Here is a 19,738-nt window from a genome sequence, read left to right on the forward strand (position 1 = left end):
TAACTATGCATTATCTTTTCTATATACAAAGTCACCCTAAATCTCACACTTAATAACAAGAACTAATCAAGTGTTTTGTACAGAGCTCAGCAGTGTGGGGACATAGGGGAAATGTTTAAAACATATGCTCTGCCGTTAAGATTTACACACATTTCTGCTACCACACATATACTGACAACTCTCCAATCTCTTATCTCTTGCTCCAGACGTTATTTCTAATTGCCTGCTTCATATCATCACCAAGATATCCCAAATACCTCCAAAAATCCAAATCAAAATCATTCTACCCCTTTTCCCTCATCTCAACCAGTGATGATCCCTGTATTCCTTACCAGGAAAATGGCATCACTAACCCCTTCCCCCAAGACATTCAGATTACAAATCTCACTCAGTCATGAGTCCATTCTTTCCCAACATCAGTCAGTCCTATTCATTTTAATTACGAAAGATCCATCCAAATCTACTCTCTTTTATCCACCCCTAAATTCAGGCCTTCACCATTTCTTACCTTAATAATTATAGTACATGTCACTCATGTTGGTAATAATAGATAATAATTGAGCCCTTAGCTGGTATCAAGGAAGCACTGTATCAGGTACTTCATACCCATTATGATAAAATCTTCAGGGGAACACTGTAAAACAGGTATTATTACTACCTAATACATTTAAGAAAATAGAAGACTGAAGCAGCTATTTTTTTCATACAACTACGAAGACGCAGAGCCTAGGTTTAAAACCAGGCTGGTGATTCTAAAGCCCAGGCTTTTCACTTTTTCACACGACTTGCTAATAACATCTCAACTTTTCATTCATCTGACTATTTAAAACATCCCCTATACCATCAAATCCACCAGAATCCATCTTTCACACTGCCACGAAACCTCTTCCATCTTTTCCTGGTTTTAAAAATCTTTGATGGCTTTCCACTGACAATACTGAAGACTTCAAATTCCTGGCTGGCATGCAAGATCACTGAGGGTCTGTCTAGTCCCAAACTACCTTTTCAGTCTGCCCTGCCGTTTTCTTTCTACATATGCTATGCTCTGGGCAGACGATTTATTGGTTGTTACATACATGTCAATGCTTCCATGCCTTTAAAGTACAGCAAGCCCTCTGCCCAGAATGTTCTTCTGCAACCTTTAATCCAGTTAATTCTAAGGCATCCCTTATCTCAGCCCATAAGCCCCAGGCAAAGTTAAGAACATCCTCAACAGCGCTGAAGTTGTACTACTAGTAAACTATACTTCAATTTTTCTTTTTTTTTTTTTGGCATTTTATCTACTAGATTTTGAGCAAAGAACTGGAGCCTATTCATCTTTTTCTTAACATCAGCCTGCCTGTTCCTTAACTGCAGTGTTTGTTGGATGAATACAAACACACCCTTCCTAATTCCTACATCCTATTTACCTAAGTGATTTAAAATTTTATAATGACTCTATTTCGTGTGTCTCGTATGCTGAAGACCCAAAGAAATGCAAATAAATGAAACAGAAGGGCAAGTGACATCTAATGGAAAAAGGTTCCTGTATCTATGAACTAAAACCAGAATTAATTAATGGCTTGCTTTGCTGCCCCATGAACAGAGATGGCAGGACACTTTTTTTGTTGCAAAGCTGTAATCACAGCAAAGAGAGAAATAAATTGAGAGATGAAGTACTGAAAAACAGTGGTATTAATACACTAAGGAGGGAAAAGGAATACATACTGAGTAGCTGGAACACTACTGAAATAATTTCATATAATGGTATTTACATGCATTATGCCATAAATGAGATTCCAAGATGTTAAGTAACCAAAACTGCAAAGGTAGTAAGTAACTAGGTCAGATGAATTTAGTTCTTTGGAACTCCCAGGACAGTTTTGGTTCATTTTTTTCTGTTATATCAAACTGTCTTGGGTAGAGTAATTATGCTAAAAAGAAGCCATTTAAATGCAAATCTGAAGTTGATTAGGAATAAGTCAATTACATCAGGAGTTCTCAATCTGTGCGCCACAATTCCTTAGAGGAACTCACAGTCATTACAAGGTCAGTATGTCCACATACATGAGCACTGTTTGTAAATTAAATAAAAATGTGCTTGCACATAGAGTCACTACTTTTCTAAACGCATTTTTTCGCTATGAACAAAATGCATTATTTCTTTAAAAAGCATTACTGAATTCATAATAGCCTTTTGTCATTACATATTTTCTCAGATACTAAAAATATTATATGAGAGATCAGCGATTTCTATTGCCTTTTAGAAAAGCTGTTGTTTCTGAGCCTCCTCCTGTCCTTGATAGACTATAGATACTTATTTATTTCTATTTATTGAGCGTCTACTATGAGTCAGTCACTAGAATGCAGCTGTGAACAACACAGACAAAAGTCCTTATCTTGGAACTTTAATTCTGGCAGAGGAGACAAATGATATAAATAATGATGACGATGATAATGAATAATATGTGGTGAGGGTAAGTAAAAGAAGAACTGGTCAAAGAAGAATACAGCACACTGGAAAAGATTCTAGGAGGCTGAATTTTTGAGCACTGAATGGAGTGAGCAAGCCAATGTAGATATCCAAGACAAAGGAACGTTCTAGGCAGAGGGAATAGTACTGAAGCAGTAAATGGTATGAAGTACGGTATATATGAGAAACAGCAAGAAAGTTGGTATGGTCTGAGCAAAGTGAATAAGATGGAAAGCAGAACATGAGATCAGAGCTCTAGAGGCAAGATCACAGAGGCTATGGTGAGAAGATTGAGGTTTGAACTTAAGAGAAATCCACTAGCTTTACATTTGGGTAGTGGTGGAAGTAATGTGATCAGATTTATACTGTTTAAGTTTACCAGGTGGCTGCACAGATAACTGATTATAAGTAAAACATTATAATGAGACTATTATTACAATAGCCTTGGCAAGAGAAAATGGTGACTTAAACCGGAATGGCAGTAATGGAGGTAGAAAGTAATGACAGGTTATAGAGTATATATTGAAGATTAAACCAATTTGCTTTGATGATGCAGTAGATGTAGAATGAGGGAAAGGACACTTAGGCTTTTTTTGGTCGAGAGCTGGGTGAATGGTAATGTAACTTTCTAAGAGAAGACTGGAGGAGAAACAGGTTGGACAGAGACAAATCTAGTTCAGTTTTGGACACATTAAGTCTGACTTGTCTCTTGCAGATCAAAGTGGATGCATGCAGGAAACAACTGGATAGGTGAGTTTGAAGTAGGAGACACTGGGATCAGGGATATAAAACTGGAAATCATCAAAGTACAGACAGAATTTAAAGCCTTAGAACTAAATGAGATCTTATCCACTTAATGAGGGCAGACAAAAAGGACCCAATCAAAAAATGTGCAGAAGACTTAAATAGACATTTCTCCAGAGAAGACATACAGATGGCCAATAAGCTCATGAAATGATGCTCAAGACTGCTAATTAGAGAAATGCAAATCAAAACTACAACGAGGCATCACCTTACTCTGGTCAGAATGGCCATCATCAAAAAGTCCAAAAATAATAAATGCTGGAGAGGGTGTAGAGAAAAGGAAACCCTCCTACACTGCTGGTGGGAATGTAAGTTGGTACAGCCACTATGGAAAACAGTATGGAGATTCCTTAAAAAACTAAAAGCAGAGTTGCCATATGATCCAGCAATCCCACTCCTGGGCATATATATGGGCAAAACTCTAGTTTGAAAAGATACATGCACCCCACACACACACAATGTTCATAGCAGCACTATTTACAACAGCCAAGGCATGGGAGCAACCTAAATGTCTATTGACAGATGAATGAACAAAGATGTGGCATATATGTACAGCGGAATACTACTCAGCCATAAAAAAGAATGAAACGTGGGGAATTCCCTGGTGGTCCAGTGGTTAGGACTCTGTACTTCCACTTCAGGGAGCATCGGTTCAATCCCTGGTTGGGGAACTAAGATCCTGCATGCTGTGAGGCGTGGTAAGTGAGTAAGTAAAGTAAGTAAGTAAGTAAGTAAGTAAGTAAGTAAGTAAGTAAGTAAGTAAGTAAATAAATAGAGTTCTACTTGCTGTTAAAAAAAAAAAAAAGAATGAAATTTCCAGCAACATGGATGGAACTAGAAATTATCATATTAAGTGAAGTAAGCCAGTGAAAGACTAATATCATATGATATCACTTATATGTGAAATCTAAAAAAAAAAAAAGATACAAATGAACTTATTTACAAAACAGAAACAGACTCACAGACATAGAAAACAAACTTATGGTTACCAAAGGGGAAAGGGGGTGAGGGAGGGATAAATTAGGAGTTTGGGATTAGCAGATACAAACTACTATATATAAGACAGATAAACAACAAGGTCCTACTATATAGCGTAGGGAACTATACTCAGTATCTTGTAATAAACTATAAAGGAAAAGAATATGAACAAAAGGAAAAAAGTAAGGACAAAGAAGACTGAATACTAGAGCATTCCAACATTTACCAATTAGGAAGGAAAAGAGACTGAAAATATAACCATGTCTTATTCATGGTTATACTTCCATCATCTGGCAAACATGTTGGTTTCGTAAGGGCTCAAAAAACACTGCTGATCTGAACTACTGTATATGGCATGTAATTAAATGCATATTACACCACCCTACCTCTCATACAAGAGATGATTTTGAAAGGAAGCATATCCCTTTTGATAAAACCAAACACATTTCCTTAAACATATCTAATTTGCAAAATTAAAAAAATCATTACTTTATAACACATCTCCAACACACCTTAATATACAGCAGTACAAAATATCAAACTTCAATCTGGCCCCCAATGGAATAAGCTTCACCATGTTTTAGAAATTTTAAAACTACATTAAAGTTTGAGCTAGCCTTCAGATTTATATAATCTTTACATATAAAGTAAATTCTTTATAGTTTCTCTCTGCTCAACAGTATTCAATCATTACCTAATGCCTGCAGAGTAAATTCCAAACTATGAAGTCTAGCTTTTAAATCCTTCCTAAAGTGAACCTTTTCAACATCCTCTCCAAATGTCCTTCAAGCACACTCAACTCAAAGTACTCTGTTTCTCAAATACACCTTGCTTTTGCTTATCTCAGTCCCTCGCCTCACCCTGTTTCTTCTGCCTAAAACGGTCTTCTCTCAGATCTCGAGAGTCTTGATCCTGCTTGGTCTTCAAGGACATAGCTCAAAAGTTGTCTTTCCTCCCAGCTGACTCCTAGTATCCTTTGCTTCATCTGTCTTGAATTTTCAACACAAATGCATATGTTTCATGTATCCAACTGAATTTTACATACTCCAGGAAGTAAGAGACTAGTAGTTAAGAACATGGATTCTGGAGCCAGATTACCTGGGTTCAAATTTCTGACTGTGTGTTATAACAGTTCTATGGCCTTGGGCAAGTTATTTGTCTTCTTTATGTCTCACCTTCCTTGGCTATAAAATTGTTTTGATCTCAAAAAATTAAGATAATTAAGTAAACATCTGCAAACTGTGTAGAATAGTATCTGAAAGCATAATAGAAGCACTATATCATAAAATGTTTGGGAAAGGAAGAAAGGGAGAGGAGTTGTATTTTGGTTTGTAACTCCTTTTTTTTCCTTATGTGATTAAAAAGACAGCTACATACAAAAATAATCAAAAGTTTATGTTGATGGGCATACAATGTATAAAGATGTAATCTGCAACAATACAATAACAACCTAAAGTAGAGGGACACAGCTATATAGGAGCAAAGTATTTTGTAATACTATTGAAACTAAGTTGTTATTAATTAAGACGTTATATATATATCCCCAGGGCAAAAACTAAGAAAATAACTAAAAACTGTGTAGTAAAAGAAGTGGGAAAGGAATCAAAATGGTACACTAGAAAATATTTATATAACACAAAAGAAGGCAGTAATGGAAGACTTCCAAAGAACAAAAGTGACATAGATATGTAGAAAACAAACAGCAAAATGGCAATGATCCTTCCTTATCAGTAACTACATTAAATGTAAATGGATTAAACTCTCCTATAAAAGGCAGAGATGGGCAGAATGGATTTAAGAAAAGAACATGATCCAACTATATGCTGTGTACAAGAAACTCATGTTAGATTCAAAGACATAAAGAGGATGAAAATGAAAGAAAAAGTCCATAAAAACAGCAACTGAAAGAAAAATGAAGTGGATATATTAGTATCAGACAAAATAGATGTTAAGATAAAACTTGTTACAATAGACACAGAAGGACATATGATAAAAATCAATTTACCAAGAAGATTTAGCAATAACTATAAATGAAATATAACTTTAAAAAATTCTGAATTACTAGTTGTATGCCTTAAACTCATAAAGTACATCAACTATACCATAATTAAAAAAAAAAAAGATTTAACAATTAAAAATATATATGCACCTAACAACCGAGCCCCAAAATATATGAAGCAAAACTGACAGAGTGGAAAGGAGGAAAAGTTCAGCAATAATAGTTGTAGACTTCAACATCCCACTTTCAATAACAAATGAAACTAAGAGATAAAAAGGAAACAGAAAACTTGGACAACACTATAAATCAAGTAGACCTAAAAGACATACATAGCCCACCAAGAACAGAATATACATTTTTTTAAGTGCACATGGAACACTCTCCAGGGTAGATCATGTTAAACCACAAAAAAAAGGTCTCAATAAATTTAAAAAGTTAGTAATCATACAAAATATCTTCTCCAACAATAATGTAATGAAACTGGGATCAATAACAGGAAAACTGAGAAATTCATAAATATGTAGAAATTAAACAACGTATTTTTAACCAGTGAGTCAAAGAAGTAATCACAATGAAAAATAGAAAATACTTGGGAATTCCCTGGTGGTCCAATGGTTAGGACTCCACACTTCCACTGTAGGGGGCACAAGTTCGATCCCTGGTCAGGGAACCAAGATCCTGCAAGCCTCATGGTGTGGCCAAAAATAAAAATAAAAATAAAAAATAAAGAAAAAGAAAGAAAATTAGAAAATACTTTGAGAAGAATTTAAAAAACAACAACAAAAAAAACCCAACATACAAAAATATATGGGATGCAGCTAAAGCAGTGCTCAGAGGGGAATTTATATCTGTAAACACCTATATTAAAAAAAAGAATATCACTAATCAGTAACCTAACCTTCTACACTTAAGGAACTAGAAAAAGAAGAAACTAAATGCAAAGCAAGCAGAAAAAAGGAAATAATAAAGATTTGGGTGGAGATTTTTTAAAGTGAGAGAATAGAAAAACAGAGAAAATCAGTGAAACTAAAACGTCTTTGAAAAGAATAACAATAATGACAAACCTTTAGTTAGACTGACCAAGAAATCAAAGAGAGGTGACTCAATTTACTAAAATCAGAAACGAAAGTGGGAGCATCACTACTGACTTTACAGAAATAAAAAGTATTAGAAAATATATAATGAACAAGAGTGTGCCAACAAATAGATAACATAGATGAAATGGACTAATTCCTAGAAATAAACTACCAAAACTGACTCAACAATAAAAAATATAATAGATCTAGTAAAAGCAAAGAGCTTAAAACAGTAATTTAAAAAACTTCTAACAAATAAAAATCAAGGGTCATATGGCTTCACTGATGAATTCTGCTAAACGTTTTAAGAAGAAATAACATCAATTCTTCTCAAACTGTGCCAAAAAATAGAAGAGGAATACTTCCTAACTCATTTCATTAGGCTGGTGTTACCCTGATACCAAAGACAAAAACATCACAAGAAAACTACAGACCAGTATCTCTCATGAATATAGATGCAAGAATCCTCAACAAAATCCTAGTGAACAAAATTCAGCAGCAAATTAAGAGAACTATGTACCATGGATTTATCCCAGAAATGCAAGGGTGGTTCAACATATAAAAATCAATCAACTGAAAAAAAACTAAACACCTTATTAACAGAATGAAAGGGGAAAAAATAACATGATCATCTCAACTGACACAGAAAAGGCATTTGACCAATTCCAACACCCTTTCATGATAAAAATACTCAACAACCTAGGAGCGGAAAGAAGATTTTACAACCTGATGATGAGCATCTATGAAAAACTCACGGCTAACATACTCAGTGGTGAAAGATTTAAAGCTTCCCACTAAGATGAGAAAAAGATAAGGATATTCACTCTTGCCATTTCTATTCAACATTGTCTGGAAGTTCTAGCCAGGGCAATTAGGTAAGAGAAAAAGAAACAAAAGGCATCCTAATTGAAAAGGAAAAAGTAAAAGTACCTCTTTTCACAGATGTCATGATCTTATACATAGGAAATCCTGAAGAAAAACTATTAGATCTAATAAACAAGTTCAGCAAGGTTGCCAGATACAAGAACATGCAAAAATCATTTGTATTTCTGTACACTAGCAATGAATATCTATACACTAGCAATGAACAATCTGAAATGAAGGAAACAATTCCATTTCCAATATTATCAAAATGAATAAAATATTTAGGAATAAATTTAAGCAAGGAGGTGGAAGACTTGTACACTAAAAACTGCAAAATAATGTTGAAAGAAAGAAGTCCTAAATAAATGGAAAAACATCTTATGTTCCTAGATTAGAATGCTTTAATATTGTTAAGATGGCAATACTCCCCAAATTGATCTACAGATTCAATATAATCCCTACCAAAATTCCTTTCTGGCAGAAATTGACAGACTGACCCTAAAATTCATATGGAACTGCAAGGGAGCCAAAACAGCCAGAACAATCATGTTTTGAAGAAAGTTGAACAAAAAGAAGAACAAAGTTGGAGGACTTACACATCCTGGTTTCAAAAACTATTACAAGCCACAATAATCAGAAGAGCGTGGTACTGGCACAAGAATAGACATATAGACCAATAGAACAGAACTGAGAATCCAGAAGTAAATCCATACATCAATGGTCAACTGATTTTTGGCAAGGATGTCAAGACTATTCAGTGGGGAAAGAACTGCCTTTTCAACAAATGACGCCGGGACTGCTGGATAACCACATGCAAAAGAATGAAGTTATTAGATTCTTGACCTCACACCATATATAAAAATTAACCCAAAATCTATCAAAGATCTAAACATAAGGGAGAAAACCATAAAACTCTTAAAGGAAAACAGGGGTAAATCTTTGTGACTTTGGATGTAGCAATGGATTCTTAAGTATAACACCAAAAGTACAAACAACAAAATTTTTTAATGCTAAACTTCATAAAAATTAAAAACTTCTACGAATCAAACAATATTATGAAGAAAGTGGAAAAACCCAAAAAAATAGGAGAAAATTTTTGCAAATCATATATATGATAAGAGTCTAGCATCCAGAATATAAAAAGAACTCTTACAACACAACAAAAAAACAGATAACCCAATTTTAAAATGGGTAAAAGACTTAAATTCACATTTTCCCAAATTTACAAATGGCCAACAAGCACATGAAAACAAGCTCAACTCATTAGTCACTAGGGAAATGCAAATCAAAACCATGCCATACCATTTTATACCCACTAGGATGGCTATTTAAACAAAACAAAACAAGGAAAAATACCAAGTGTTAGCTAGGATGTCGAAGAAATTGGGACCTCACATGTTGCTGATGGGAATGCAAAATGATGCAGATGCTGTGGAAGTTTGATGGTTCCTCAAAAAGCTAAATATAGAATTACCATGTGACCCAGCAATTCCTCTCCCAAGTATATACCTCAGAGAAATGAAAACAGGTGTTCAAACAGAACTTGTTACAGGAACGTTCACCGCGCCAATATTTGTAATAGCCAAAAAGTAGAAACACCCAAATGTCCATCAACTGATGAATGGATAAACAAAATAGGGTTTAAGCATACCATGTAATAATATTCAGCCATAAAAAGGAATTGTTTGGACTTCCCTGGTGGCGCGGTGGTTAAGAATCCGCCTGCCAATGCAGGGGACACGGGTTGGAGCCCTGGGCCAGGAAGATCCCACATGCCGCAGAGAAACTAAGCCCATGCGCCACAACTACTGAGCCTGCACTCTAGAGCCCACGAGCCACAACTACCGAGCCCGTGTGCCACAACTACTGAAGCCCGCGTGCCTAGAGCCCATGCTCCGCAACAAGAGAAGCCACCGCAATGAGAAGCCCGTGCACCACAACGAAGAGTAGCCGCTGCTCACCGCAACTAGAGAAAGCCCGCGCACAGCAACAAAGACCCAACACAGCCAAAAATAGATCAATAAATTAATTTAAAAAAAAAAAAGGAATTGTTATGGACTGAATGCTTGTACCTCCTCATATATATGTTGAAGTCCTAACCTCCAATGTAACTTTTTTTTTTTTTTTGGCCATGCTGTGCAGCTTGCAGTATCTTAGTTCCCCAACCAGGGATCGAACCCGGGCCACAACAGTGAAAGTGCCAAGTCCTAACCACTGGACCACCAGGGAATTCCCCAATGTAACTTTATTTTAATTAAGGTTAAGGGGGAATCGGAGCTAATCTGATAGGATTAGTGTCCTTATAAGAAGAGATATCATTATACCAAATGAAGTAAATCAGAGAAAAACAAATATCACATAATATTGCTTATATGAGGAATCTAAAAAATGGATACAAATGAACTTATTTACAAAAGAGAAATAGACTCACAGACAGAAAACAAACTTATGGTTACCAAAGGGGAAAGAGGGGGTGTAGGGATAAATTTGGAATTTGCGATTAACAGATACACACTACTATATATAAAATAGATAAACAAGGACCTACTGTATAGCACAGGGAACTATATATCTTGTAATAACCTATAATGAAAAAGAATCTGAAAAAGAGTACATATTTATATATGTACGTATAACTGAATCACTTCGCTGTATACCTGAAACACTGTAAATCAACTATACTTCAATTAAAAATAAATAAATAAAAATTAAAAAAGAAGAGATACCAGAGAGAGCCCCCCACTCCCACTTGAGTACAGAGAAAGGGCTATCTGAGGGCGTAGTGAGACGGTGGGCATCTACAAGCCAGGAAGAGAGTACTCACAAGAAACCAATCATGCTGGACCTTGATCTGGAATGTGAGAAAATTAGTATCTGCTGTTTAAGACATTCAACATTTTATTACCGCAGCCTGAGCTGACTAATACAGGAATGTAATACTGATATGTATTGTATTATGGATTAACCTCAAAAATAATATGCTAAATGAAAGAAGCCAGACACAAAAGGTCATATGTTATACGACTCTGTTTATATAGAATGTCTAGAATAGGCATATCCATAGAGACAGAAAGGATATTAGTGATTGCCAGAGGATGGGGGAGGGGAAGGAGGGAGTGACTATAATGGGTATGGGATATCTTTTTGGGGTAATGAAAATGCTATAAAATTTGATAGTGGTGATGGCTGTACAACACTGTGAGTGTAGTAAAAACTACTGAATTATACACTTTAAAATGATTAAAATGGTGAAGTTTAATTTTTTAAAATAGAAATGAATATTGATAGCTGCAACATGGATGATTCTCAAAGGCATTATGCTGAGTGAATGAAGCCAGTCTCAAATGGTTACTTTCTATATATATGATTCCATTTATATGACATTCTCAAAAAGACAAAACTATAGTAATGAAGAACAGATGAGAGGTTGCCAGAGGTTTGGAGAGGGGTAATTACAAAAGAAAAGCATACGGGAGTTGTCTGGGATAATGGAATTATTCTGTATCTTGAATGTGGTGGTGGGTATACAAATTTATACATAGAGTAAAATTCCTAGAACTGTACACAAAAATGGTCCATTTTTCTATATGTTAATTCAAAAATAAAATCTTTGCTACCAAAAAAACCCATTGGCCTATTTTGCACTTGGAAAGGATCCATGACCAATGCTTGATTTGTTATGTCAGGTACTGGCCATTTGGAAAGTACTACTTCACTGAATTATGTGGCTCTTCCAATGTAGACATATTTCATTGTACCATATCCCACCAAAAAAAAAAAAAACAAACCACGTTTGTTAATATCACCACTAATCTCATCAGAAAAGTTTTAAAAGGGGAGTTGTCACACTCACAGTACTGGATAATATGTTTTCCAAAATTCTAATTTTTTCTTGAAGCTGGAATGTTATCACTGGCAAACAAATACTGTTATTTCCTCCTCTCTCCACCCCCTATAACAGGTTCACTTCATTCATTTTTGAAAAATGTCTGTCAAATACTAAAGTCTGAATAATCACAGTTTATCAGACATTCTTCCAAGTAAAATGGTGTTCCATGAAAAAAAAAGCATCTAATTTAGCTCAAACTCAAACAATCACGTAAGTGCTTTATGCATACTTCCCATTTCATCACATATAATATTAACAAGATGTGTACTCAAGGGTTGAATTTTAGTAAAAGCAGTATTTCTGTGTCATCAAGGGCATTCATAGGTTAAACTGGCATTTTTTACTGTAAGCGTGTGGCAGTGAAAAACTGCAATGAAACGGCAATTAATAGATATATTTTCAGAATACTGTGGCATTTCTTTAGTTCTCAGTTTGCTGAGGAACAGATTATACGGTTATGTGCAGATACTGGTTTAAAGATAGGAAACAAGTGGCTACTTTTTGACTAGAGAAGTGAAAGCAATAGGATACTTCAGCATTTAGTCTAATTATTACAAGTGCTCAGAAAGAGATGCAGAGTGGAGTAGTAACAGCACAAAAGACTAGATAAACAGTCCAGTAAAATCTCTGAAGTCTCTGCAGAATAAAGACTAGTACGTTTGTGTAAGTACAAATGAATACATTTAAGGAAAAAAACTCAAATTATATTTATACAATGACTGACCCTAAGTAATCAGCAAGTACTAGATGTTACCATATCATGTTCTTTGAATCTTCAATTACTAAAAAGTGTGTTGTAACAGTGAAAAGAAAACACCAGAATCGCTGGGTATCTTTGGGAAGAGTATTATACACTAAATAGTATCCCTACAATATAGTGATGAACTGATCCTTGAAATTCTGTGTGTAGTTTAATAACAACAAATATAAAGAACTGGAATAATATATGACACAGTCTTTAAAACCATTAAGGGGAACATATATCAAGAGATATTAGAACAAGGCATTCTTATGGACAAAATGTAGAATAAATTTTAAAATACCCCATATTACAACTTTAAGTAGAACATAACCAACCCAAATTCTCAAAATAAAAAAACACCTGAGGGGTTTCCCTGGTGGCGCAGTCGTTAGGAGTCTGCCTGCCAATGGAGGGGACTCAGGTTCAAGCCCTGGTCCGGGAAGATCCCACATGCCATGGAGCAACTAAGCCCGTGCACCACAACTACTGAGCGTGCACTCTAGAGCCTGCAAACCACAGCTACTGAAGCCTGCGCGCCTAGAGCCTGTGGTCTGCAACACAAGAAGCCACCACAATGAGAAGCCCGCGCACCACCGTAATGAAGAGTAGCCCCCGCTCGCCACAGCTAGACAAAGCCCGCCCGCAGCAACGAAGACCCAACGAAGACCCAAAAATAAATAAATAAATTAAAAAAAAAAAAACACCTGAGAACACCAAATGTTGGTGAGGATGTGAAAGAACAGGAATTCTCATTCACTGCTGAGAATAATGCAAAATGGTATAGCCACCTTGGGAGACAATTTGGCAGTTTCTTACAAATGAAACATAACTCCTACCATACGATCCAACAACTGCACTCCTTGGTATTTACTCAAATGATCTGAAAATTAAAAAAAAAACAAACTTGCACACAGATGTTTCTGGCAGCTTTATTCATAATTGCTAAAACTTAGAAGAAACCAAGATGTCCTTCAGGTGAGTGGATAAACTGTGGTATATCCAGACACAGAATTATTATTATTATTATATCCAGACACAGAATTATTATTCAGTGCTAAAAAGAAATGAGCTATCAAATCATGAAAAGACATGGAGGAAACTTAAATGCATATTACTAAGTGAAACAGGCCAACCTGAAAAGATTACATACTATATTCTGAACATTCTGAAAAAGGCGAAACTATGGAGACAGTAAAAAGATCAATGGTTGCCAGGACTGGGGCGAAAGGGGGGATGAATACGCAGAGCACAGAGGATTTTTAAAGCAGTGAAAACTATTCTATACGATACTACAATGGTGGATACATGTGTCAAAACCCACAGAATGTACAAGAATGAACGCTAATGTAAACTATGGACTTTGGGTGATAATGATGGGTCAATGTAGGTTCATCAATTGTGATAAATGTACCACTGTGGTTCCAGATGCTTATAGTGGGGAGTTTATGTGTATATGGCAACTCTTAGTACTTTCTGCTCAATTTGCTGTGAACCTAAAACTGCTCTAAAAAACAGACTTTATTAATTAAAAAGAAAAAAAGAAAAAAACATCACTCATGAAGTTTTGGTGTTGTATCCAAGAAAAACATCCAGTTATTTGCAAGACTATTAAAATATTTCTCCCTTTTCCAACAACATTTCTGTATGAGACTAGATTTTCTTCAAATACTTCAACCAAAATAACATACGCAATAGTTGAATGAAAAAGTAGATATAAGGATCCAGCTATCTTCTATTAACACAGACTTTAAAGGAATTTGCAAAATGTAAAAACAATGCTCCTTTTCCCACTTAAGTTTTTTGTTTTGGAAAACAATGATTTTCACTAAAATGTTAACATGTAATAGGTTGATTATTGTTATTTTCAAATAAATTATTAATAGAATGGCTCCTCAAAGAGCTCAATAATTTTTAAGGGGTCTTAAGACCAAAAAGGTTTGAGAACCGTTTCTCTAGGGTATCAAAACTCAAGCGATAAGAGGAAGTTATTAGCAAATAAAAATAATTAAATTAGTGCTATTCAAAGAAAAGAGAAATACCTTGAGAAATACTGAATTACAGTCACCAATAAGAATCTATCAAATATCATGGTACCAAAAATACTGGCTAATATTCTCAATTTACCATTGCTTCAGATCCCAACAGAAGAGCAGACTTGATTATTTGCTATACGCCATATTCATAAAAGCAATGTACAAACATCATTATCATTTTATATCACATATTACAGAATTATAATAATGCCAGCTAACATTCATTAAAGCTGTATTTTTAAACTTGACATTCATTATTTTATGTAATCTTCCCAACAATTCTGAGACAGGTATTATTACTATCCCCCATTTATAGAGGCAGATACTGAGGTCAAACAGATACAAAAAGGAGAAGCTGGGATTCAAATTTAAGTATTCTCCTCTTAGAGGAGAGCTGGACAAACCTTTTCTGTAAAAGGCCATATAGTAAATATTTTAGGTGTTGCAGGCCATATATAGTCTCTGTCCCTGCTTTTTTATTTTTTTTACATAACCCTTAACAAAAAAAAATCCTTAGCTCTTGAGCCTTACAAAAACAGACCACAGCCCAGATCAGCCTTCTCAATCAGGCTGAGAGAAATAAACCCAAATACCCTAAGGCATCCTTCTATATAATGAATTTACTTCTTGTCTATGTATCTAGAATGGTGTCCATTATATGAAATCTTTGGGAGAACTGACAGCCACTCAAATAATCATCTGTGCTCAATGGTTCACCTGCATTCAATACAAGAAACAAATACCAAGTGTTATATCCAATCTGGATAAATAAGGATTGGCATTTTTTCCCCATAAAGTCTACTGATGGCTCACTAATGCAACAAAGAAAAGCAGAATTATATCATATACTGTTTTACACTTATTATGTGGTCCTCAAGAATATTAACCTAAAAAGGCTAGCCACCATCATCATCACCTTGTAGAGACTGAGTATATACTCAAGGAAAAACAATATAAAACACTTTGCAAAACTGTATCATTTCAAACTGACAGAAAGTTCATCAAGATTACTAAAGAGGAATCTGAACTAAAAAGCTACACTGCCTTTTGGGGCAATGAAAGGAGTAAAAGGAGTAAAACCAAGGAATTCCCCAGAGGTCCAGTGGTTAGGACTTGGGGCTTTCACTGCAGGGGCCCAGGTTCAATCCCTGGTTGGGGAACTAAGATCCCACAAGCCAAGCGGTGCAGCCAAAAAAAAAAAAAAAGGAGTAAAATCAATAACTGAATGCAAAGAGGCCAGCCAACTCCTTAAGGATTTTCAACATTATCAGTCAAGCAACTGACACATTAAATAGGAGAAAATATGAAGCACCCAGAATAACATCAGTCCACAAATCCCAAACCAATACTTGTAACATGCCAGACATGTAAACAGAATGATAAAGATGCACTGTTTTCTTTTTTTTTCAACTGAGGTAATACTTGGTGTATAACATTATATAAGTTTCAGGTGTACAACATAGTGATTCACTATTTTTAAAGGTTATATTCTGTTTATAGTTATGATGAAATATTAGCTATATTCCTAGTCTTGTACTATACATCCTTGCAGCTTATTTTATACATAGTAGTTTATTCCTCTTAATCCCCTACCCCTATCTTGCCCCTCCCCACGGTAACCACTAATTAGTTCTTTGTATCTGTGTTTCTTTTCTGTTAAATTCATTAGATTCCACACATAAGTGACATCATACAGTATTTGTCTTTCTCTGCCTTATTTCACTTAGCATAATACCTTCCAAGTCCATCCATGTTGTTGTAAATTGCAAAATCTCATTCTTTATGGCTGATTAGTATTCCACTGAGTGTGTGTACACACCCCCCCCATCTTTTTTATCCATTCACTTGCTGATGGACACAACCTAGGTTACTTCCGTATCTTGGCAACTGTGAATAATGCTACTATGAACACTGGCATGAGTGTGTCTTTTTGAATTAGAGTTTTCATTTTTTTTTTTTTTTCAGATAAAATACTCAGGAGTGGAATTGCTGGGTCACATGGTAGTTCTATTTTTAGTTTTTTTGAGAAACCTCCATATTGTTTTCCATACTGGCTACACAAATTTACCTTCCCACCAATAGTGTACAAGGGTTCCTTTTTTTTCAAATCCTTACCAACATTTTTTATTTGTGGTCTTTCTGATGACAGCCATTCTGACAGGTGTGAGGTGATATCTCACTGTGGCTTTGATTTACGTTTCTCTAATGATTAACGACGTTGAGCATCTTTTCATTGTCTTTTGGCCATCTGTATGTCTTCTTTGGAAAAATGTCTATTCAGGTCTTCTGCGCATTTTTAAATTGGATTTTTTTTGATGTTGAGTTGTATGAGCTGTTTATATATTTTGGATATTAACACCTTATGGGTTATATCATTTGCAAATATTTCCTCCCATTCAATAGGTTACCTTTTTGTTTTGTCAATGGTTTCCTTTGCTGTGCAAAAGCTTTTAAGTTTAATTAGGTCTCATTTGTTTATTTTTGCTTTTGTTTCCTTTGCATTAGGAGAGAGATCCAAAAAAAAAAAAAATACTATGATTTATGTCAAAGAATGTTCTGCCTTTGTTTTCTTCTAGGAGTTCTATGGTTTCCAGTCTTACATTTAGGTCTTTAATCCATTTTGGCTCTACACATGGCATAGAGAATGTTCTAATTTCATTCTTTCACATGTAGCTGTCCAGTTTTCCCAGCACCACTTACTGAAGAGACTCTTTTTTTCACTGTATATTCTTGCCTCCTTTGTCATAAATTGACCATAAGTGCGTGGGTCTATTTCCAAGCTCTCTATTCTGCTCCATAGATCTGTATGTCTGTTTTTGTGCCAGTACCATACTGTTTTGATTACTGTAGCTTTGTATTATAATCTGAAGTCAGGGAGCATGATTCCTCCACTTCTGTTCTTCTTTCTCAAGATTGTTTTGGCTATTTGGGGTCTTTTGTGTTTCCATACAAATTTTAAAATTACTTGTTCTAGTTCTGTGAAAAATGTCCTTAGTATTTTGATAGGGATTGCACTGAATCTGTAGATTACCTTGGGTAGTATGGTCATTTTAGCAATATTAATTCTTCCAATCCATTAACATGATATATCTTTCCACCTGTTTGTGTCATCTTCAATTTCTTTCAGTAGTGTCACAGTTTTTTGAGTACAGGTCTTTAACCTCTTTAGGTAGAGGTTTATTCCCAGGTATTTTATTCTTTTTGATGCAATGGTAAATGAGATTGTTTCCTTAATTTCTCTTTCTGATAGTTCACTGTTAGTGTATAGAAATGCAACAGGTTTCTGTGTATTAATCTTGTATCCTGCAACTTTACCAAATTCATCGATGAGCTCTAGTGGTTTTTGGTGGTGTCTTTAGAATTGTCTATGTATAGTATGTCATCTGCAAACAGTGATGGTTTTACTTCTTCCTTTCCAATTTGGAATTCTTTTCTTTCTTCTTCTTGTCTGATTGCTGTGGCTAGGACTTCCAATACATGTTGAATAAAAGTGGTGAGAGTGGACATCCTTGTCTTGTACCTGATCTTAGAAGAAATGCTTCCAGCTTTTCACTGGTGAGTACAATGTTAGCTGTGGACTTATCATATATGGCCTTTATTATGCTGAGGTATGGATAAAGATTCAGTACTGATAGATATTTTCCTACTTAGATAACCATTACATTCAAGAAGATCTCACATAAAAACCTGCCTAGGGGCTTCCCTGGTGGCGCAGTGGTTAAGAATCTGCCTGCCAATGCAGGGGACACGGGTTCGAGCCCTGGTCTGGGAAGATCTCACATGCCGCGGAGCAACTAAGCCCGTGAGCCACAACTACTGAGCCTGTGCGTCTAGAGCCTGTGCTCCACAACAAGAGAAGCCAGGACAATGAGAAGCCCGCGCACCACGATGAAGAGTAGCCCCCGCTCGCTGCAACTAGAGAAAGCCTGCGCACAGAAACAAAGACCCAACACAGCCAAAAATAAATTTAAAAAAAAAAAAAAAAAAAACCCGCTTAGGTTAAGAGCACCTTGAGATATAATTTCTAGGGCTTTTGTTATCAGCACTTGCAGCCCAATAGGTTCACTTTATTTAACTCATTTTTACTCTGGAACCAAGCTGTGTGGGTATGAGTCCTAACTCTACCTTTTCTAGCTGTGTGACCTTTGGCAAGTTCCTTAATTTCTCAGTGCCTCAGCTGTAAAACATGCAATACACTTACCTCACAAGATTTTTATGAGGATTTAAAAAATTAGTATTTGAGAAATTAGAGACAATAGTACCTGGCACAAAGTGGTATTATATGCACAAATCTTAAATGGAAAAACAAAACAAAAAAATACAGAAACAATGTCAGGCTCATGAAGTGAGAACTCACACAGTTAAGGAACAATGTGAAACTGACAATGAAAGGCCTTCTCATGGCAGCTGTCTCATATCCTTGGTTCTTAATATTCAGCAGTACTATATTCATAATACATACCTACTATATGGAAGAGACTCAAAACTGAATTCTTTATCTTCTCTTCCAAACCTGCTCCACTCACAGTCTCTCCCACCTGTGTTAAAGGCAACCCTGCACTTTGAATTGCTTGAACCAAAACCTTTATAGTCCTTATCTCCTCTCTCTCATGCTCCACATTAATCCAATCAGAAATTATGTTGCCCTTACTAATCCTAACCAATCTCTGCCAATTTAATATATTTACAGTCCTAATCACTTCTCCCTTACTGTACTACAGCAGTCCCCAACCTTTTTGGCACCAGGGACTGGTTTCGTGGAAGACAATTTTTCCACGGGATGGGTGGGGGGGATGGTTCACGCAGTAATGCGAGTGATGGGGAGCGGCAGATGAAGCTTCACTCATCTCTTGCTGTGTGGCCCAGTTTCTAACAGGCTGCAGACTGGTACCTGCCCACGG

At 35.7% G+C, this 19,738-nt stretch overlaps 1 protein-coding gene across 9 annotated transcripts in view; it reads right to left on the reverse strand.

The window, feature by feature from the left end:
• The window catches only part of LCOR (ligand dependent nuclear receptor corepressor), a 128,669-nt gene that overhangs the window by 77,116 nt on the left and 31,815 nt on the right, over positions 1–19,738 (reverse strand). The window contains exon 1 of one of the 9 annotated variants that reach the window (XM_036828050.1): positions 6,823–6,858. The exons of 7 other annotated variants lie outside the window; for them this stretch is intronic. The gene's annotated coding sequence lies outside the window, so the exon portion shown is untranslated. Of the gene's footprint in view, positions 1–6,822; positions 6,859–19,738 lie in introns of those variants that run through there. One more of the 9 variants, XM_036828053.1, reaches the window with a different exon arrangement.

This window comes from Balaenoptera musculus, chromosome 16 (genome assembly GCF_009873245.2).
Source record: "Balaenoptera musculus isolate JJ_BM4_2016_0621 chromosome 16, mBalMus1.pri.v3, whole genome shotgun sequence".
NCBI classification, from domain to species: domain Eukaryota; kingdom Metazoa; phylum Chordata; class Mammalia; order Artiodactyla; family Balaenopteridae; genus Balaenoptera; species Balaenoptera musculus.